At 44.4% G+C, this 20236-nt stretch overlaps 1 protein-coding gene across 7 annotated transcripts in view; it reads left to right on the top strand.

Moving 5' to 3' along the window:
* Positions 1-20236, top strand: part of LOC147117288 (poly(rC)-binding protein 3) — a 676376-nt gene that overhangs the window by 133807 nt on the left and 522333 nt on the right. The gene's annotated exons all lie outside the window — the stretch shown is intronic.

Below are 20236 nucleotides of genomic sequence, written 5' to 3'. Positions count from 1 at the left end.
AGCATTATTAAAACAGTCTTTACATGCAGTACTTTCATATTATAAGTAATATAATTTAGATGGGGAGGTCCGTAATTACGAATTGATTTGAAAAGTAGTCCTTCGGGGGTCCGTGATTTCTAATCCATTTGAAAAGGGGTCCTTCAACCAAAAAAGTTTGAGAACCACTGATCTAGTGTACAGTCTGAGCAAATACCTGTATATATAGCACTGGCAATAGTGAGAGCTGAAGTGCAATGGGAGAGTCAGCAAGGACTCTTGTAAATAAAACAGGGTTCATGTTGCCTCTGATTAAACCAGAAAGGTAAAACTTGTGTCAGATGAATAGATATACTGCACAAGGTCAGGATGAAGAAAGACTGAAAGAAGAAAACTTTAAATTCTGAGCACAAGTCTAGAAATCAAATGTTATCCGTTAAATTACTATGAAACTCTTGAAAATTGTAATTCTGTTGTCCTCAGCAGCAAAGAACACTCAAAATGTTCATTTCTGAACCACTAAAAGCAGAAAAAATTCAGTGAGAAAAAAGCAATTCTGTAATAAGCATAGTGAAAGTACTAGAAGCCAGTTGACCCCTACAACTGGAGAGTTGTACCATTTGATAAACAGATCTCAGAAAAACGAGAGAGGAGAGCACTGAACACTACTGGAAACTAGGTCACAAACCTGAAAATTTTAACAGGTACCTGCAATTTCAGCCAATTGAGAGAATTTTGGGAAAGATAGGATAATCTGTGGAATCAGCAGCAAAAGACACCTTAGCAAAAAACAGTTTGTTTTAGCTCACTGCTACTGCTACTACTTGTATTTACATAGTGCCTTTAATGTAGTAAAACATCCAAAGGCACTTCACAGGAGCATTGTCAAACAAAATTTGACACCGAGTCAAATAAAGGCAGATAACAAGAGGTAGGTTTTAAGGAGCATCTTAAAGGAAGAAAGAGAGGTAGAGAGGCAGAGAGGTTTAGGGAGCAAATTCCAGAGCTTATGGCCTTGGCAGCTGAAGGCATGGCCATCAAAGGTGGAGCGATTAAAATCGAGGATGCTCAAGAGGCCAGAATCAGAGGAGCGCAGATATCTCAGAGGGTTGTAGGGCTAGGGAAGATTACAGAGATAGGGAGGGGCGAGGCCCAGGAGAAATCTGAAAACAAGGATGAGAATTTTAGAATCGATGCATTGCTCAACCGGGAGCCAATGTCGGTCAGGGAGTTTAGGGGTGATGGATGAACGGAACTTGGTGCGAGTTAGGATACAGGCAGCAGAGTTTAGAGACGGAAGGCGACAAAACTGGTAAAGCCGACCGCTGGCCTCAAAGGCCGTATACTTCTTGTCAGAGTCCTTTAACGGTACTTGATGATATGCGCTCTAAGTCAAAAGTTGAAAATACCTTGCAGTTGGCAAGGTTATTGACCATGTCATCAGTGCGTGGTAGTGGGTAGGCATCCAGGTCGGTATACTGGTTAATAGTTTGCGAGTAAGCGATGCTGATTAGTAGATGCATTGCTGATTAGTAGATGCATTGCTGATCATCTTCCAAAATTCGCTGGAATCTGGAACTGTACCCATGGATTGGAGGGTAGCTAATGTTACCCCACTATTCAAAAAGGGTGGTAGAGAGAAAGCGGGGAATTACAGACCGGTAAGCCTGACATCGGTAGTGGGGAAAATGCTAGAGTCCATTATAAAGGATGTAATAGCTGAGCACTTGGAAAACAGTGACAGGATCGGACAAAGTCAACATGGATTTACAAAAGGTAAATCGTGCTTGACTAATCTACTGGAATTTTTTGAGGATGTAACTGGGAAAATAGATAAGGGAGAACCAGTAGATGTGGTGTATTTGGACTTTCAGAAGGCTTTCGATAAAGTCCCGCATAAGAGAATGGCGTGTAAAGTTAAGGCACATGGGATTGGGGGCAAGGTATTGACTTGGATAGAGAACTGGTTGGCGGACAGAAAGCAGAGAGTAGGAATTAACGGGTCTTTCCGAGTGGCAGGCAGTGACTAGTGGGGTACCACAGGGATCGGTCCTTGGACCCCAGCTATTCACAATATACATTAATGAGCTAGATAAGGGAACTAGATGTAATATCTCCAAGTTTGCAGATGACACAAAGCTGGGTGGGCGTGTGTGCTGCAAGGAGGATACCGAGAAACTCCAGGATGATTTGGACAGGTTGGGTGATTGGGCAGAAGCGTGGCAGATGCAATATAACGTGGATAAATGTGAGGTTATCCACTTTGGTGTCAAAAACAGAAAGGCAGACTATTATCTGAATGGCAATAGATTGGGAGAAGGGGAAGTGCAACGAGACCTGGGTGTCCTTGTGCACCAGTCGCTAAAGGTAAGCATGCAGGTGCAGCAGGCGGTGGAGAAGGCAAATGGTATGTTGGCCTTCATAGCAAAAGGGTTTGAGTACAGGAGCAAGGATGTCCTGCTGCAGTTGTACAGGGCCTTGGTGAGACCACACCTTGAGTACTGTGTGCAGTTTTGGTCACCTTATCTGAGGAAGGATGTTCTTGCCATGGAAGGAGTTCAGTGAAGATTCACAAGGCTGATCCCTGGGATGGCAGGAATGACGTATGAGGAGAGATTGGGTCGATTGGGCTTATACTCGCTGGAGTTTAGAAGAATGAGAGGGGATCTCATCGAAACTTATAAAATTCTGACAGGTCTGGACAAACTAGATGCAGGTAGAATGTTCCTGATGGTCGGAGAGTCCAGAACCAGGGGTCATAGTCTAAGGATAAGGGGTAAGCCATTTAGGACAGATATGAGGAAGAATTTCTTCACCCAGAGAGTGGTGAACCTGTGGAATTCTCTACCACAGAAGGTGGTTGAGGCCAAGTCTTTAAATATATTCAAGAAGGAGTTAGATATATTTCTTGGAGCTAAAGGTATCAAGGGATATGGGGAGAAGGCAGGTACGGGGTACTGAGTTTGGATGATCAGCCATGATCTCATCGAATGGCGGAGCAGGCTCGAGGGGCCGAATGGCCTACTCCTGCTCCTATCTTCTATGTTTCTATGTAAGACATTTCTTGTGTGGCTTCAGAGGATTTTTAACAACGGCGACTTGAGCCCGTCAGGAAGATGAACATGGCTCAATGATACCGCCGCTAGAAGGCGAGAGATTTCTGCCTCGATAAATGATAGATCATCTTGACTGAAACGTCGTGATTTAGTGACTATGGGCTTACAATGGGGGGAAAGATTGGCAAACAAGGAGGGCTTGTCGAGTGAAGCCGCCGAAAGCGCACAGACGGTACTTTGGAAATAGTAAGCTCCGGCTTTGACCCTCCAAACTCGAAAGTGAGTCTTTTGTGTTGTTTCTGGAAATTCTGTCCCAGGAGCACATCACTGCATAGGCTTTTGAGCACCCCAAGCCGGGTGGAGAAATAAGTGCGGCCATTGAGAATAAGGTCGACAAGACAAAAGCCGGAAGAGTTGGTGGTCAGTGTCGTCAGAGCCATTGCAATTTCCCTGTCCGAGGGGTAAATACGCAGTTTTAACTTACTGACAGCCTGCTCACTAATGAAGCTGTCAGAGCTACATGAGTCAATTAGTGTACTCAAAATGTGTCCATTTACCGAAACTTTCATGGCTGCATGGGACAGGCTTTGGGGGAAAACAGCTGTGATGGGAGGAGGGGCAGTTTTTTAAATGACAGCTGTAACATTAGTAGTGGCTCTTGGGGAAGGAGCAGTTTTATAGATAGCAGCTGTAACCCTAGGAGAGGCTCTTGACTGACATACTTTAGAAAAGTGACCTTTCTTACTGCAATGATTGCAGGTTGCATTACGAGCAGGACAAAATTTCCTATAGTGAAATGCACCTCCACAGAAGAAACACTTCTTTTTAGATTGCCAAGATGCCGCGAGGGTAGGGTCATCATCAGCTAGGATAGAGTCATCATCGGTGAGGGCTTCCGCCTGAGGCTTATCGGAGGAGTCACTAAAAGTGATAGCAGCAGTCCATGCATGTGGTAAAAGATAGGCATCTGCATTTTTTTTTGCTAAGTCCAGAGAATATGCCTGGTCATAGGCAGCTTGTACCTCGAGGGTTTTATTCTCCAACAGACGCTGGCGAATGAAGGGAGACGCAATTCCATTAATAAAAGAATCACAAATTAATTCCTCCTGGTACTGCTCAGCTGAGACAGCTTTGAGATTACAGTCTTTGCTGAGCCTGCGAAGCTTTTGAAGGAATTTGTCAAGTGATACCCCAGGTTGTTGTTGAGTTGTGGCTAGTAAGTGCCGAGCAAAAATTTCGTTTGGGGCCTTAACATATAGATGCTGCAGTATTTGGATAGTGGAGTCATAGTCTACACAGTCTTCAATATAATCAAACACATGAGGAGATACATAATTGGCAAGCATTTGTAACTCATCAGGAACATTCTCACCACAAGCCCCGAGGAAGTTGCTGAAGGTACGATGTCAGTGTTTCCATACCTTAGCAGTTGTAGGTGAATTTGGGTCCAGGTCAAGACGGGCGGGTCTGTGTAGTTTCTCCGTGATGGATTGATTACTATGTCTGGTTCCCTTCTACACATTAGAGCCATAGCCGTCTCTTCCCAAAATCACTTAGAGCGTGGAGCAAGTTTCAGTTCATTAAATTGATGTAAGAAAACTACGAGGCACTTGGTCTAAGCGTTAAACAACATGGAGGTCTAGTTGTGTCCTTCACTAGTTCCTGTTAAGAATGTCCTGCGCAAGCTGGGCCCATGCCCGAGTATTTACCTGGACAGCGCCACCCGCAGGCCGCTCAGTTGATTCATGTCAGTTTGCAAGGACAGAGGGGTCAAGGGATTTTTTGGAGAGGGGTGATGATGGCAGATTTTGAGAGAGGAGTTGGCCCCTTTAGAGATCTCCTTAGCATCATAGAGAACTCACTCACAGTTCATACTCTAAAGTTGGAAATAAGACCAATGCCCAGATGTGACCATCTAAGTAGCTACTGCAGCAGCTACCAGTACCAATATAGAGGTGTCAGTACCGTTAGCAGAAGCACAAACAGTGAAAAGAAAAATATCCCACATGATGAAGGGAATGCAATGGATGTTGTCTACATGGATTTAAGAAAGGCATTTGAAAAGTACCACATAGAAGGCTGGTTAACAAAATTGAGGCTCATGGAATAGGTGGGTCAGTGGCAGCTTGGATAATGGATTGGCTTAAGAAAAGAAAACAGTGAGCTGTGGTAAATTGCTGTTCCTCAGACTGGAGGATGGTAGACAGTGGTGTTCCCCAAGGGTCAGTGCTGGGGCCACTGCTTTTTTTGATATATATAAATGACCTGGATATTGGAATACAGAGTAGAATTTCTAAATTTGCCGATGACACCAAACTTGGGGGTGTTGCAAACAGTGAGGATGATACCAATCAACTGCAACAGGACATAGAAAGGCTAGCAGAATGGGCAGATGGAATTTAATACAGAGAAGTGTGAGGTGATGCATTTTGGCAGAAGGAACAGGGAGAGGCAATATACACTTAATGGCACAGTTTTAAAGAGTTTCAGGGACAGAGGGACCTGGGAGGTAATGTGCATAGGTCCCTGAAGGTGGCAGAACATATTGAGAGAGTGGTTAGCAAAGCATATGGGATCTTGGGCTTCATAAATAGAGGTATTGAGCACAAAAGTAGAGAAGTATTCTGAACCTTTATAAAGCGCGGGTTAGGCCACAACTGGAGTATTGCGTCCAGTTCTGGTCACCACACTTTAGGAAGGTTGTGAAGGCCCTTGAGAGGGTGCAGAGGAGATTGACCAGAATGGTTCCGGGATGGAGGATCTTAACTACAAGGGCAAGTTGGAGAAGCTGGATTTGTTTTCATTAGAGGGGTGATTTGATAGAGGTGTACAAGATTATGACAGGTTTAGATAGGCTAGATGGGGAAAGGCTGTTCCCACTAGTTGATGGTACAAGGACTAGGGGACACAGATTTAAGGTTTTGGGCAAGAGATACAGGGGGATGTGAGGAAAAACTTTTTTATGCAGCGAGTGTAGAGGACCTGGAATTCGCTGCCGACGGAAGTGGTGGAAGCGGACACACTCAATGTTTTCAAGGGGAGACTGGATAGGCACTTGAGGGAAATAAACTTGCAGGGCTACGGGGATAGAGCGGGGGAATGGGACTGACTGGATTGCTCTACAGAGAGCCAGCACGGACTCGATGGGCCGAATGGCCTCCTTCTGTGCCGTTATTACTCTATGACTATGACTACGTACTCAGCTGTGCATGAATGCAAAAAAATAATGCAAATATTATGCCAAGAACCTGAGAAAGGCAAAGGTTTATACCATAGCAGGATTGGATTGTGAGCAAGGTCTAGTGATCATCAAGTCAATAAAACTGTTTCAGAAAAGAACAGGTGAATGCTATTGATGACAGCCACCAGATTTATGTCACTGTGTATGTTAATAGCGGTTCAGTTAAGTACAAGTTAAATTCCAGTGCAAGCTGCAATGTAATCACAGCCAAACAGCTAGAAGATCTGAATACAACTCACCTTGAAGTGACACACAAGGTTATAGCAATGTATGGGAAGACTACTGTGAAGCCAGTGGTTTGCTGCTAAGTATATTTGGTGAATCTAAATTATGACCAGTACCAACACGAAGTATTTGCAGTTATCACAGAAAGTATCTCAACATTTAATTTTTTTAGTTATTTGAATGTGGGCGACGTGGATAAGGCTACATTTATTGTCCATCCCTACTTGCCCTGAGAATGTGGTGGGCCTTATCCTTGAACCGCTGCACTCCTTGTGATGATGTGCTCCCACAGCAGTGTTAATAAGGGAATTCCAGGATTCCAACTCAGCAACGATGACGCAATGATAATGTATGTCCAAGTCATAATAATGTGCACCGTGGAGAGGAAATTGGAGGAAATAGTGTTCCTACAACATTGCTGCTCTTGTTCTTCTCGTAGAGGTCACAGGGGAGGGAGATGGTGCTGAAGTAATCTTGGTGAATTGCTGCAGTGCATTCTATAGATCATACATACTACAGCCACAGTGCGCCAGTGGTGGACGGGGTGGATATCAAGTCCGGTGGCAGGGACACCAATCAAACAAACTGCTCTGTCTTTGCAGACAGAGAGCCAAATCAAGCCTGCAAGAGGTTCCATTCATAGAATATCTCAAAGTCTGAAACCAGATCCAGGGAAACTCAGATCAGTTTTGGAGATGGCAAAGCCTATGAATGTCATAGGAATTCAAAGATTTATTGCTTTTATTAATCTCACTAAAGGTTTGCCTAAGCTCAGCAGTGTGTGAAAAACTGAAAAAGCTGATGGTTAAGAATGCAGAATAGTGTTGGTTATAGGTCCATGATTAAGTTGAGCACCTCATAAACAGATCAGCCAGTACTTAAATCCTAAAAACTGCAAAAGTAATTATTACCCTGTGAGCAAACACTTCTTAAGCAGCCTTCACATAGATGAGCTAAGCAGTTACTAAAACTTGGTATATTCAGACGGAAAAAGAATTACTAGCAGCAGCATTTGGACTTGAACAATTTCATCTACTTGCTGTACAAAAGAGGTCACAAGTCCTGAGACATTATTGTGAAAAGCTCTTTCCATAATACTCCAAACTGGCTACAAAGGATGGTAGTGAGGTAGGATTAAATGGTCATTTACAAATCCTTTGAACAGTTTAGTTGCAAAATCTGGATCCAAAAAGGGCAGATTATAGTTTTCCACTGTAAATGGATCTATTCAGGGAAAGCCAATTTTCAGACCAACTGACAGACTCCCAGTGTACCTTGTGACTCCTCGGTGCCCGTCAGTGTATTTGATTTTCCTGCCAGGTATGTGACAATCACTTTATTAATTATCTGGAAAAAAAACAAGGGATGATCTCCATAATAGTAGTGTTGATAAGCTTCCTTGTGAGTTAGTACATAAAGGTGGCATATTTTATCTTCAAGAGGGTTATTTTCCCTAAAGCTGGGTTTTGGGTAATCTTTATACCAGTTCCAATTGTTCTCCAAAAAAAAAAAGCTGAATAAATTCACAGATTTAAAACATTAAAACACTGAAGTGTCATCTATAGCCAATAAAAGGAACAGAAACTTCCAAGATGTGTCCTGTATATATGGAAGGTGCTTAGCCCTTTACAGAATGAGGCAAAGCATTGACAGACTTACTGAACAAATGTACCCTGTCAGAGTAGGTCAATTAAATGCATCTGAATCTCTGGTGAGAACTCTGAAACCTTGAGCCAAGTGTGATACTAGCCATATTCCTGATGCGTGATCCCAAGAATCCATGGCACCACATGGTCCTTGGACAGGATGAGATCTCTCAATACAGTCATCAAACACCCTACGTACTCCCAAGCACTAAAAGAAAAATATTGGAAATGAAAGATTCAAAAAGGCAAGTGATTGAGGTTTTTGTAGTTTGTGTGCTCTTTAAATTCCTAATGAACTTTTATTTGGTTATTGTATACAATCTTTTGTGCTTTGGTTACACTCAATGGAAAGTATTATACACCCATCAACATCATTCCAAGTAGTAGTACCAAGCCATTCCTCGATTTTGCCTTTGATATAGCCTTGTACAAGCTCAGTGCTCTCGATGCATAATTTCTTAATGGCAGTCCATGCATCTTTCACATTTTCAAACAAGGTTCCATTTCTGCCAAAAAATGAACCTATTTAATAGCTGCAGTTTAAATTTTTCATTAAAAACCAGGGCGGGGAAAATTCAGTTGGTTAGCGCCTCCTGTTAGCGCCTGGCGGGGGCGCTAATGCAGTAGCACTGGGGCGAGGCAAATCCAGCGATGCACACCAAATCTGGCTACCCCCGTAGCGCTGCTGCTAGGAGTTACCACCAGGGACCTCAGTGCAACGCTCACTGGGCGTCCGGTCTGCAAAATTCATCGTCGCTCCCTGCCTTAGCGTCTCGCCCCGACAGCGACAGGGAGGAGGTGTCAAGCAGGCAGATGCCGGCTCCAGGGGTGCTACTTAAAGGAATCATGAGTAATGAGTTGTAGCTGTCATGTTAGTGCTGTTTCACTGCTTCCTTGTCAGTCTGACATTGAATTAAACTGCTGCACAGTCATTTAAAGGTTGTTTAGTATCAGGAGTGTTGTGGCTACTAACAATTAGTTACATTTATTCTCACAACATATCAAAGTGCTACACTTGGTTACATTAATGGGGGCTGTACTGGCAGTTGACCTCGCCCTCCAGGATCCACAGTGGAGGGAGTGGAGGTAGCGAGAAAGATTGGAACATATGACCAGAGGGAGGAGACGCGCCATGAGGGCTCTCAACAGGAGGCCTTACCCTACGAGGGTATTCCAAGAGCACTTCTCCTACCTCCAATTAAGCGGGGAGTAATGTATTAGAAGCCTCCGCTTCACCAAGGAGGTAGTCATGGAACTCCGCCACCTCCTGCACCCAGACCTGCAGTCTCAGATCAGGGCGGCCATGGCCCGCTCAGTGGCAGTCAAGGTCACCGTCACCCTCAATTTCTTTGCCAGCAGATCTTTCCAGTCTTCAACAGGAGATATAGCTGCCATCTCACAGTTTGCCATCCATTGCTGCATCCGGGAGGTCACAGAAGCTCTCTACAGTAGGAGAAGGGACTACATTTCTTCCCCATCACCAGAGAGCAGGACAAACGTGCATGTGGCTTTGCCAGGATTGCGGGCTTCCCCATGGTGCAGGGCGCCATTGACTGCACCCACGTGGCTTTGCGGGCACCGCATAACAATCCCGAGATCTTCCGTAACCGCAAAGTCTACCATTCACTTAATGTGCAGTTGGTGTGCGACCACAGACAGGGAATCCTCAATGTCAATGCCCGCTATCCTGGCAGCAGTCACAATGCCTTTATCCTGCGCCAGACCAGTGTGCCAGCATTCTTCCAGCCACCACGTCAAGCTCGCAGCTGGCTGGTCGGAGACAAGGGCTATCCACTCTCCACCTGGCTCCTGACTCCTCTCCGCAACCCCAACACTCCTGCCCAGCACTCATATAATGATAGGCATACTGCCACCAGCAACATCAGTGAGCAAACCATTGGGGTGCTCAAGCAATGGTTCTGCTGCCTTGACTGCTCTACCTCAGCATGGGCGGCAGCAGTCTGGGCTGGCCGGATGACAGGCAGTGACAAGAACAATGGCAGAGTGCCAGTGGTGGGAGCAGGAATGCTGTCATCCTAAGAGAGAACAGCAGCTTCCTGCTCCACTGACCCACTGCCACTCCCTCGGGGCAGCACCTCAGCATCACTAGCAATCTGTTGCAGCCTGCTGCGACGCCGTGAAAATCCCGGTCAACGGTGGTAGACCCAGCCACGATGGCAACAGTCAGAGCTTGCATGGCATCAAGCTGAGACTGCATGAGAGCAGTCTGAGATGGAATGCCACCAAGCATAGACTACATTACAGCACGAAGACATGCGTCGCTTCCGCCTGTGCTGCAATGGAAGCTGCCAGATCACCCAGCACACGTGGCATCAGGTCTGGGTTGCCACAGTCTGTCTAGGAGTCCACCATCCTTTGCAGACTGGAAATGATGGGCGCAGAGCTCTGTGCAATGTTGAATGCGGATTCCTCCACGCTCCTTACCATTGCCGAGGGGCTCTTGGGCACCCTTGCCATTGCACCTATAATCTCCATGTGCATGCCCATCACCCTTCTTCTAAAGGCCTCCCCATCAAGGTCCTCATCTGAGTCCTGTGCAGCAGAAGTCGTGCGTAAGCCTGCTCTCCAGGGAGCTGCCTCCCGAGCTACCTTTTCCCTCTGGCCTTGCTGCAGCCCGTTTGTCCCTGGTGCATCATCCTGTGCAAATCCCGCTACTAAACTAGCCTCTAAAGAACATGTGGTGCCAGTATCTGATCTGGTGCCGGCGAGTGAGACATGTAGTGATGCGGTGTCTTCTTCCTCCTCCTCTTCTCCCACCTCGGGGACAGGCTGCTCAGGTGCTTGCTGATTATCTGAAAGCATAAAGGCACAAAATTTCGGGTAAGGTGAGGGGAGGGGGCAGGAAGGAAGAAATGCATGCATACAGCATGATTAGCTGGAAAGTGCAAAACACTTGTGGGGTGAGGGGGAAGTGGGATGTAAGAAGAAGGAGAAGAGATGAACATACCGTTGTTGTCCCCAAGGGTAGAGCACCACCCTCCATCTTTCCACTGTGAACACCAACACCTCCAATGCATGGTCGCAGAATCTGCGGGTTCTCTCCCTGGGGCGTGAATCTGCCATCATTATGGCTGCTCGAGTCATCCAGCTCCTTCTCCTTGACCTGCTGCTGCTGACTGAAATGGCTGCACAGCCAGCAATGATGAGAATGAGGTTTTGCAGCATCACTAAACCTCCCCTTTGAGAACTGGAAAGAGCCTGTGGCAATGATGACTTGTGATTAGACTGCACCCGATATTTGTCAGTGATGCAAGTTTAATGCCACTGAGCTAGGCCAATAGCACTTGATTTTGTGCTCCAATCCTTTCTTTGTGCAATGAGACTGAATTTTGCAGCAGTCTGAAGCATTAGCACCTGGTGCTAATTCTCAAACTTTTCAAAAGTTATCGCCCATTCCTGGGTGAGAATGAATTTCTCCCCCCAGGTCCTTCAATCTAGCAATGCCAATTCTCTGTGATGCTGCCTTCTTTTTTGCTAACTTCTTAAGTTTGATTGCTATAGTAGTAATGCACATTTGCTGATCACTAGCAACAGTAGTGCCACGAAAAGCCCAAACATTGTGTAAAGAAGATATGAACGAACGTGTGATGTTAACTGCAGCCCATGCTGCCAGTCCCAAGCCTGGATAAAGGAGGAGGGTTGTGCGCAGGTCTAGCAACCCTGCCATGTAAAACCTTTCTTGCTACAGAAACAGGAATTAGAAGACACCAATCGTAGCAGCAGAATCCTAGATTTGCTGGATGTTCCCTCGAGGACTGTAAGGCAGACAACAGCTAAACCCTGTAATGACAGGAAACTGCTCCCCTTAAGAACCCTTTGCTAAGGGTTAGTTTAAAGCTTTGGATTGGTTACTGGAATGTGCAAACTATGCTTCAAGCTGGTAAACTGGCACAAGTTATTAATGAGGTGAACAACTACTCCATTGATATGTTGGTCAATTGTGAATTTTTTGACCAGGAGTAAACTCCATGATGATTACAAAGGAAAAGAAAACCATACTGTACTGAAAAACACCAGAAGATGGCAAGGAAGGTGTTGCACTCATCTTTGGTAAGGCAGCTCAGCACGTCCTTCTGGATTAGGAATCCATCAACGGAAGACTGCTAAGTTCAAGGTTGCAGACACATTACTTCAAAATGACTATTGTACAATTCTATGCACCCACAAATGAGCACAGCAATGACGTTAAATACAGCTTTTATCATGTACTGCAGGACATAGTTGGCCAAGTTCCTCTGATGATCACCCGATTGTGATGGGAAACTTGAACGCTCACTTCGGGATCCTCAAATGAGAATGTGCTTGAAGTTTTCAGAACACATGGGATAGGTATGAGAAATGAAGATGCTGAAAGGTTCATAGAACTAGGTCAACTCAATTGCTCGGTTATAGGCAGCACCTCCTTTTGCCATAAAGGCATCTAAAAGGCAAAATGGACATCACCAAAGAATAGTGAAAATCAAATTGATCATTCCTGCCTCTGTAAAAATGTCAATATTATACACTATGAGACAAAAATTACTGCAATGTATATCACAAAGGACAAACATGAATGGACATGAAAGTTTTGAAATGGTGAATGAAATAAGCTGAGAAATGCATTTGTAACAAAAGCAAAATATTGCAGATGCTGGAAATCTGAAATAAAAACAGAAAATGCTGGAAATACTCAGCTGGTCAGGCAGCATCTGTGGAGAGAGAAACAGTTAACATTTCAGGTCATTAATCTTTTGTCAGAACTGGCAAAAGTTAGAGATGGAACAGGTTTTAAGCAAGTACAGAGGCTGGGAAAGGAGGGGAGGGAAGGAAAGAACAAAGGGGAAGGTCTGTGATAGGGTGGAAGGCAGGAGTGATTAAATGACAAAACAAATGATAGTGCAAGCAAAAGGGAGTGGTAATGGGACAAGTAAAGAAACAAAAGATGGATCTAGAGGAGCATGAAATGGCAACACTCATTACCAATCATTACTAAGCCAGCTGTTCAAAAAAATGGGAGCAGTGGTTATGGTCTGAAATTGTTGAACTCAATGTTCAGTCTGGAAGGCTGTAAAGTGCCTAATCAAAAGATGAGGTGCTGTTCTTTGAGCTTCCGCTGAGCTTCATTAGAACAGTACAGGAGGCCAAGGACAGAGAGGTCACAGTGGGAGTGGGAGTGGGATGGAGAATTAAAATGGCACATTTGTAACATTGTTCCAAAGGTGTGGTGCCCAGAACTGCTTACAGTACTCCAGGTATGGTCTAACCAGGGCTTTGTATAGCAGTAGCATAACATCAATCCCTTGTATTATAGTCCTCTAGATATTAAGGTCAGCATTCCATTAGCCTTTCTGATTATTTTCTGTACCTGTCCATGACATTTTAATAATCTATGTACACGGACCCCCAAGTCTCTTTGGTCCTCTACTGTTTCTAGCTTTTCACCATTTAGAAAGTACCCTCTTCTATGCTTTCTGGTTCAAAGTGGATGACCTCATATTTGCCCACATTGAAATCCATTTGCCACAGTGTTGCCTTTTTGCTTAATCTATTAATCTCTTTTTGTAATTTTATGCTTCCATCTACACTGCTTACAATGCCACCTATCTTTGTGTCATCGGGAAACTTGGATATGTGGCTTTCTATCCAATCATCTAAGTCATTAATAAATATGGTGAATAGTTGAGGCCCCAACACAGATCCTTGCGAGACACCACTAGTCACATTCTGACAATTAGAGTACCTGCCCATTATCCCTACTCACTGTCTCCTGCCACTCAGCCAATTTCCTAACCAGGTCAATAATTTGCCTTCCATTCCATGAGCTTCAAGTTTAGCTAGCAGTCTCTTATGAGGGACTTTATCAAAGGCCTCTGGAAGTCCATATAAATCACATCAATAGGCATTCCCCATCCACTACTTTAGTCACCTCTTCAAAAGATTCAATCAAATTTGTCAGGCATGAGCTACCCTTTACAAATCTCTCTGAACAGCTGAAAATTTTCAAGGTGCTCAGTCACTCTATCCTTAATTGAAGACTCTAGTAATTTCTAGACAACAGATTAGAATTCCCTGGTTTCCCCCTCTCACCTTTCTTAAATAGCAAAGTAACACGCACAATTTTCCAATCTAAAGGAATGGTTCCTGAATTGAGAGAACTTTAGATGATTATAGTTAGGGCATCTGCAATGTTCTCACCAACTTCCTTTAAAACTCTGGGATGGAAACCATCTAGTCCTGGGAATTTGTCACCCTTTAGTACCATTATTTTCTTCTTCACTGTTATTTTGCTGACGTTAATTTGGCGAGTCCCCGTCCCTGATTCAATATTAGTTTCCATGGGACGTCCGGCATGCTTCTTCCTCTGTAAATACTGCCAAAAAGTAATTATTTGACATGTCCACCATTTCCTTATTTTCATTTACAATATCACCATTATCAGTTTTCAAGGGGCCCACCTTGCTGCTGACCACCCTCTTTTTCCTAATATAATTGTAAAAATGTTTTGTGTTGATTTTGATATGCCTTGCAAGTTTCTTTTCATACTCCCTTTTTGTAGCTCTTACTATCTGTTTTGTAACCTTTTGTTGTCCTTTGTATCTTTCCTAGTTGCAGGGTCTGCGCTAGTTTTTGCATTTTTGTATGATTTTTCTTTTAGTTTTATGTTGTCCCTCATCTCTTTAGTCATACACAAGTAAAGCTCTTGCCCCTAAGGGGTATAAACTGGTTCTGGATCACATCAAATTCTTTTTCAAACACCTCCCACTGCTGTCATTTTACCCATTAACAGATTTGCCCAGTTTACTGTGGTCAGTCTCTGTCTCATCACATTCAAGCCAGCCTTACCTAAATCAAGAATCTTAGTAGCTGTGTTGTGTTTCTCCAATTCAAACACTATGTTGAATTTGATTATATTATGATTACTATTAGATAAATGTTCACGCACCGTTAGGCTGTTAACTAAATCTGGCTCATTACTCATTACAAAATCTAATATGGCCTGCCCCCTTTATTGGTTCTCAGACATATTATTGTAGAAAACTATCCTGAACACACTCAAGAAATTCACTAATTACAACAGAAAATGCTGGAAACACTCAGCAGGCCAGACGGCATCCATGGAGAGAGAAACAGAGTTAACGTTTCAGGTCTGGGACCCTTCATCAGAACTGGAAAAAGCTGGAAATGTAACAGATATTAAGCAGATGCAGAGACGGGGGGGGGGGGGGGGGGGTGGGGAAGGAAGGAATTGAAGGAACATACTGAAGAGGCAGGAAAGATAAAATGTTGCAAATGGGGATGGCAAAATTATACAGCATGAAAAATGGGAGCAGGGGTTATACTTTGAAATTGTTGAACTCAATGTTGAGTCCAGAAGGCTGTAAAGTGCCTAATTGAAAGATGAGGTGCTGTTCCTCGAGCTTACATTGAGCTTCATTGGAACAATGTAAGAGGCCGAGGACAGAGAGATCCGAGTGGGAGTGAAGCGGAGAATTAAAGTGTTAAACAACCGGAAGCTCAGGGTCACCCTTACGGACTGAACAGAGGTGTTCTGTAAAGCGGTCGCCCAATCTGCGTTTGGTCTCCCCAATGTAGAGGAGACCACATCATGAGTAGCGAATACAGTATATTAAATTGCAAGAAGTACAAGTAAATCACTGTTTCACCTGGAAGGGGTATTTGGGGCCCTGGACAGTTGGGGAGTCAAAAGTTTAACAGCCGAACTTCTGTGCATCTTAAAGCAACAGGTTTTTCTGGAAGTGTCATAAATGGAATGCATCGTCAAGCTTTCTGATATATACAGGATGGCATTGAAGTGTCATGAGGAGAAGGCATTCCTTATTTTCTGAAATGTAAAGTGATTGAGTAAGGGAATAAGTGTTAGTGATGACATTACCCATGAATGGTTAATATTTAGTTTTAGGGTAATAAACATGGGAAGTAGGTATCCATTAGATACAGATAACAATTGGTCAAAGATGCTAGGAAATATGACATCAGGAAGTCTCATTTAAGGGAAATGGTTCGGAGGTAAACAATTGCAAACGGTTTACATAGTCTGTTTCCAGAGGATTTGGGAAATAGATACGTCATTTTGACATTTTCCTTTGTTGCAGTCAAAATATGGCATAGAAAGGAATATGATTTTCAACAGTTTGTCAGAGTGTACTCGAAAGATACAGAAACCAGGAAATTCACTCTTTGTATACAGTTAAGACTGATTACCTTTACTGTATATCAATAAAGTCTGTTCTGTATACTCCACTACGAAGTCTCATGCTTACTCGAAACATGTTGTTGTGAACCAGAGGAGAAAGGAGGTTGCTTAACATCCTCCTCAAATGCCTCTCCACCGTCGTCCAGCTGGGTGCGACTGCACTCACCTGGTTCCATTCTTATCTATCCAGTCAGCCTGAGAATCACCTGCAATGGCTTCTCTTCCCAATCCCCCACCATTACCTTTGGTTTCCCCCAAGCATCTATCCTGGGCCCCCTCCTATTTCTCACCTACATGCTGCCCTTTGGCAACAAAAATCCGAAAACACAGCATCAGTTTCCACATGTAGGCTGATGACATCTAGCTCTACTTCACCACGCCTCTCAACCCCTCCACTGTCTCTAAATTGTCAGACTGCTTGTCCAACATCCAATACTGGATGAGCAGAAATTTCCTCCAACTAAATAGTAAGACGACCAAAGGCATTGGGGCAGAAATTCCTCCCCAAACGCGTGAGTACGGAAGGAGTACTCACGCGTCTGGCCGGAGGAAATGCCGGTTTTCACCATGCACAGCGCATGCGCTGAAAACCGGCATTTCCTCTCCTCTCATGCGCTGTAGGGGGCAGCGCGTGCGTCTTGGATTTCCTCTGTTTTGGGGGATTTGCGCATGTGTAAAGGCCTCCGGTCTTTACGCTTGTAAAAAGCACACGTAAGTATTTATTTTTACAGGTAAGTGGTGTTTTAGTGCAATTTAGAAAAAAATTTTCCACAGGTTTATTATTTTAAAGAATCTACAATAAGGTAAGTTTAGTTTTAGACCCTTTTTATTAAAAAATATTTTTTTCAAAAAAAAAAAATTAGTTTAAATTATTTTTTTAAACTTATTTATACTTAATTTAATGATTGGGATGTTTTTTAAAATTTTATTTAAAGTTTAAGTACTGTTTTGGGGTGCAGTACTTCTCATGAGTTTGACAGTTCTTACTCTCAAACTTATGAATGAAGTTTCCCCTCCCCTGATTGGCTGAACAGTGCTCACCTGATCCCAGCCGGCACATCGCACTAACTACGCCGTTGGGTCAGGTTAGCACAGCGCGCCGACATCAGAACCTGGCCACTGACAGGAAATCCACTGCGGGCCAGGTTTCAGATGTCGGCGCGCAGGGTGAGCGCACATCGGGGGCTTGCACGCGAGGCAAGCCCCCGACACCAAGTTCTGGGTTGTCTTCGGTCCCAGCCACAAATTCTGTTCCCTAGCCACCGACTCCATACCTTTCCCTGGAAACTTTAAGGTTGAACTAGACTGTTCACAACCCTGATGTCATATTTGACCCCGAGATGAACTTCCGACCCCATATCCATGCCATCACAAAGAATGCCTATTTCCACCTCCGTAACATCGTCAGACTCCACTTCTGCCTCAGCTCATCTGCTGCTGAAACCCTCATCCATGCCTTTGTTACTTCTAGACTTGAATACTTCAATGCACTCAGGACGGCCTCTCACGTTCTACCCTCCATAAGTTTGAGGTCATCCAAAACCCTCCTGCCCATATACTGAGTCCAATTCACACATCAACTGTGTACTCGCTGACCTACATTGGCTCCCGGTTAAGCAACGTCTCGATTTTAAAATTCTTATCTTTGTTTTTAAACCCCTCCATAGCCTCACCCCTCCCGATCTCTGTAATCTCCTCCATCCCTACAACCCTCCAAGATATCTGCACTCCTCCAATTCTGCCCTCTTGAACACCCTCAATTTTAATTTGCTCCTTCAGCTGCCAAGGCCCTAAGCTTTGGAATTCCCTCAATAAACCTCTCCGCCTCTCTACCTCTCTTTCCTCCCTTAAGATGCTACTGAAAAACTACCTCTTTGACTAAGCTTTTAGTCATCTCCTTATGTGGTTCGGTGTCAAATTTTGTTTGATGACGCTCCTGTGAAGCATCTTGGGACATTTTACTATGTTAAAGGCGCTATATAAATACAAGTTGTTGTTGTTGTCGTATTTGGGCAACACACTCTAACCTTTCCGTCTGGTCTAATGTGTTACTCACACATTTCTTATTTCTCTCCCCTGGTTTAATTACTATACATTTTTTAGTTTTCCCTTTACCTGTAGTGCCTAAATCACAATTTCTGACTATTACTCTACTCTCTTCCCTTTCACTTGTTTTAAAACTATTATTTATACAACCTTTTCCACTTGAGCCCCACACGCCCACCCGCCCCTGCCGCCCACCATTTACTAGTTTAAAGTCCTCGAGACTGCCCTATTTATCCTTTCCGCTAGCCCAGTTCAAGTGGGGTCCGCCCCAACAGAACAGTTCCTTCTGGTGTCATGTCCCATGAAATGGAAACCCTCTTTCCCAAACCATTACTTCAGTCGTGTGTTCACCGCCCTAATCTTCTTATCCCTGCACCAATTTACACCTGGCTTGGGTAATAATCCAGAGATTATGGGGGAAAATTCAGTAGCGCCCCGTTTGGGGCGCCATTATCGGCCGTGCACAAAGTTTAACGCCTGGCGCTATTTATCGCCTCCGACAGCAAACTTGGCTTTTAGCGCCCTGGAGGTGATTGGAGTGCTAAATCAGGCGCTTCACACCTGTCTTAAGGCGCAAATGCCAAGGAGCAAGGTGCTACCTCAGAGCACTGGTGAAGCAAGGAAAGGCAAATGTAAATGAACCTGCAAAGTGCTGCTCAGTACTCAAAGCTCCTTCACACAGCGTTGAATCTCTCCAGAAGTCTGTCTCTCTTTCTCTCTGAATGCGTGGTGCAAAAGTGTCACCGACAAAAAAAGGCAGGAAGCGGTCGCCTTTAAATAGCGCTCCCCCAGTCCCTTTCTGACAGCAAAATGCTCCCCTCAACCTGTCATTGCTAGCGGCAGGCGGTAAGGCAGAGGGCGCCACGCAATATCCGGTCCGGGGCGCTAATGGGGCGTTGCACACTCGACTGACGTCATGATCTTCCGGCGCAGGAGATCGTGGCAGTAGTGTTTAGTCCCGCCGCAAAATGTCTAGTAAATTTCGCGAGCGGCGTAAACATCGCCGCGCCCGGGCGCTAGTTGCTTTGTGCCCCAATTGGCACCCTCTTAAGGCACTACCGGGAGGCGCAAACAACTGAATTTTTCCCCCTATAACCCTTGAGGTCCTCTTCCTTAATTTAGCTTCTAGTACTCTCCAAACAGGACATTTTGCCTACTCTTTCCTATGTTGTGGGTTCTAGCATGGACCACAATAACTGGATCCACTCCCTACCTCTCCAACATCCTTTCAAGCCAGTTTCAGATGACCCTCACCCTGGCATCAGGTAGGCAACATACCAAGTGGGACTCTCAATCCTGCAAACAAAGGATGCTATCTGTCCTCCCGGGGAGGTGCCCGAGGATTAGGAAATGGCAAATGTGACACCAATGTTCAAGGAAGGGTGCAAGGACAATCCTAGTAACTACAGGCCGGTCAGTTTAAAATCAGTGGTGGGTAAAGTTTTAGAAACAATACTCAAGGAAAAAATTAAACGGGCACTTGGAGAGGTTTAAGCTAATTAAGAAGAGCCAACACGGATTTGTAAAAGGCAGATCGTGTTTGACTAATCTAATTGAATTTTTTGATGAAGTAACAGAGAGGATTGATGAAGGGAATGCAATGGATGTTGTCTACGTAGATTTTAGGAAGGCGTTTGACAAAGTACCACATAGAAGGCTGGTTAACAAAATTGAGGCTCATGGAATAGGTGGGTCAGTGGCAGCTTGGATAAGGAATTGGCTTAAGGACAAAAAACAGCAAGTTGTGGTAAATGGCTGTTTTTCCAGACAGGAGGATGGTAGATGGTGGTGTTCCCAAGGGTCAGTGCTGGGGCCAATGCTTTATTTA

The sequence above is a fragment of the Somniosus microcephalus genome, chromosome 5, assembly GCF_052327205.1.
Source record: "Somniosus microcephalus isolate GS21.2 chromosome 5, FLI_Smic_1.0, whole genome shotgun sequence".
NCBI lineage: Eukaryota > Metazoa > Chordata > Chondrichthyes > Squaliformes > Somniosidae > Somniosus > Somniosus microcephalus.
This window is presented reverse-complemented; position numbering and strand designations above follow the sequence as displayed.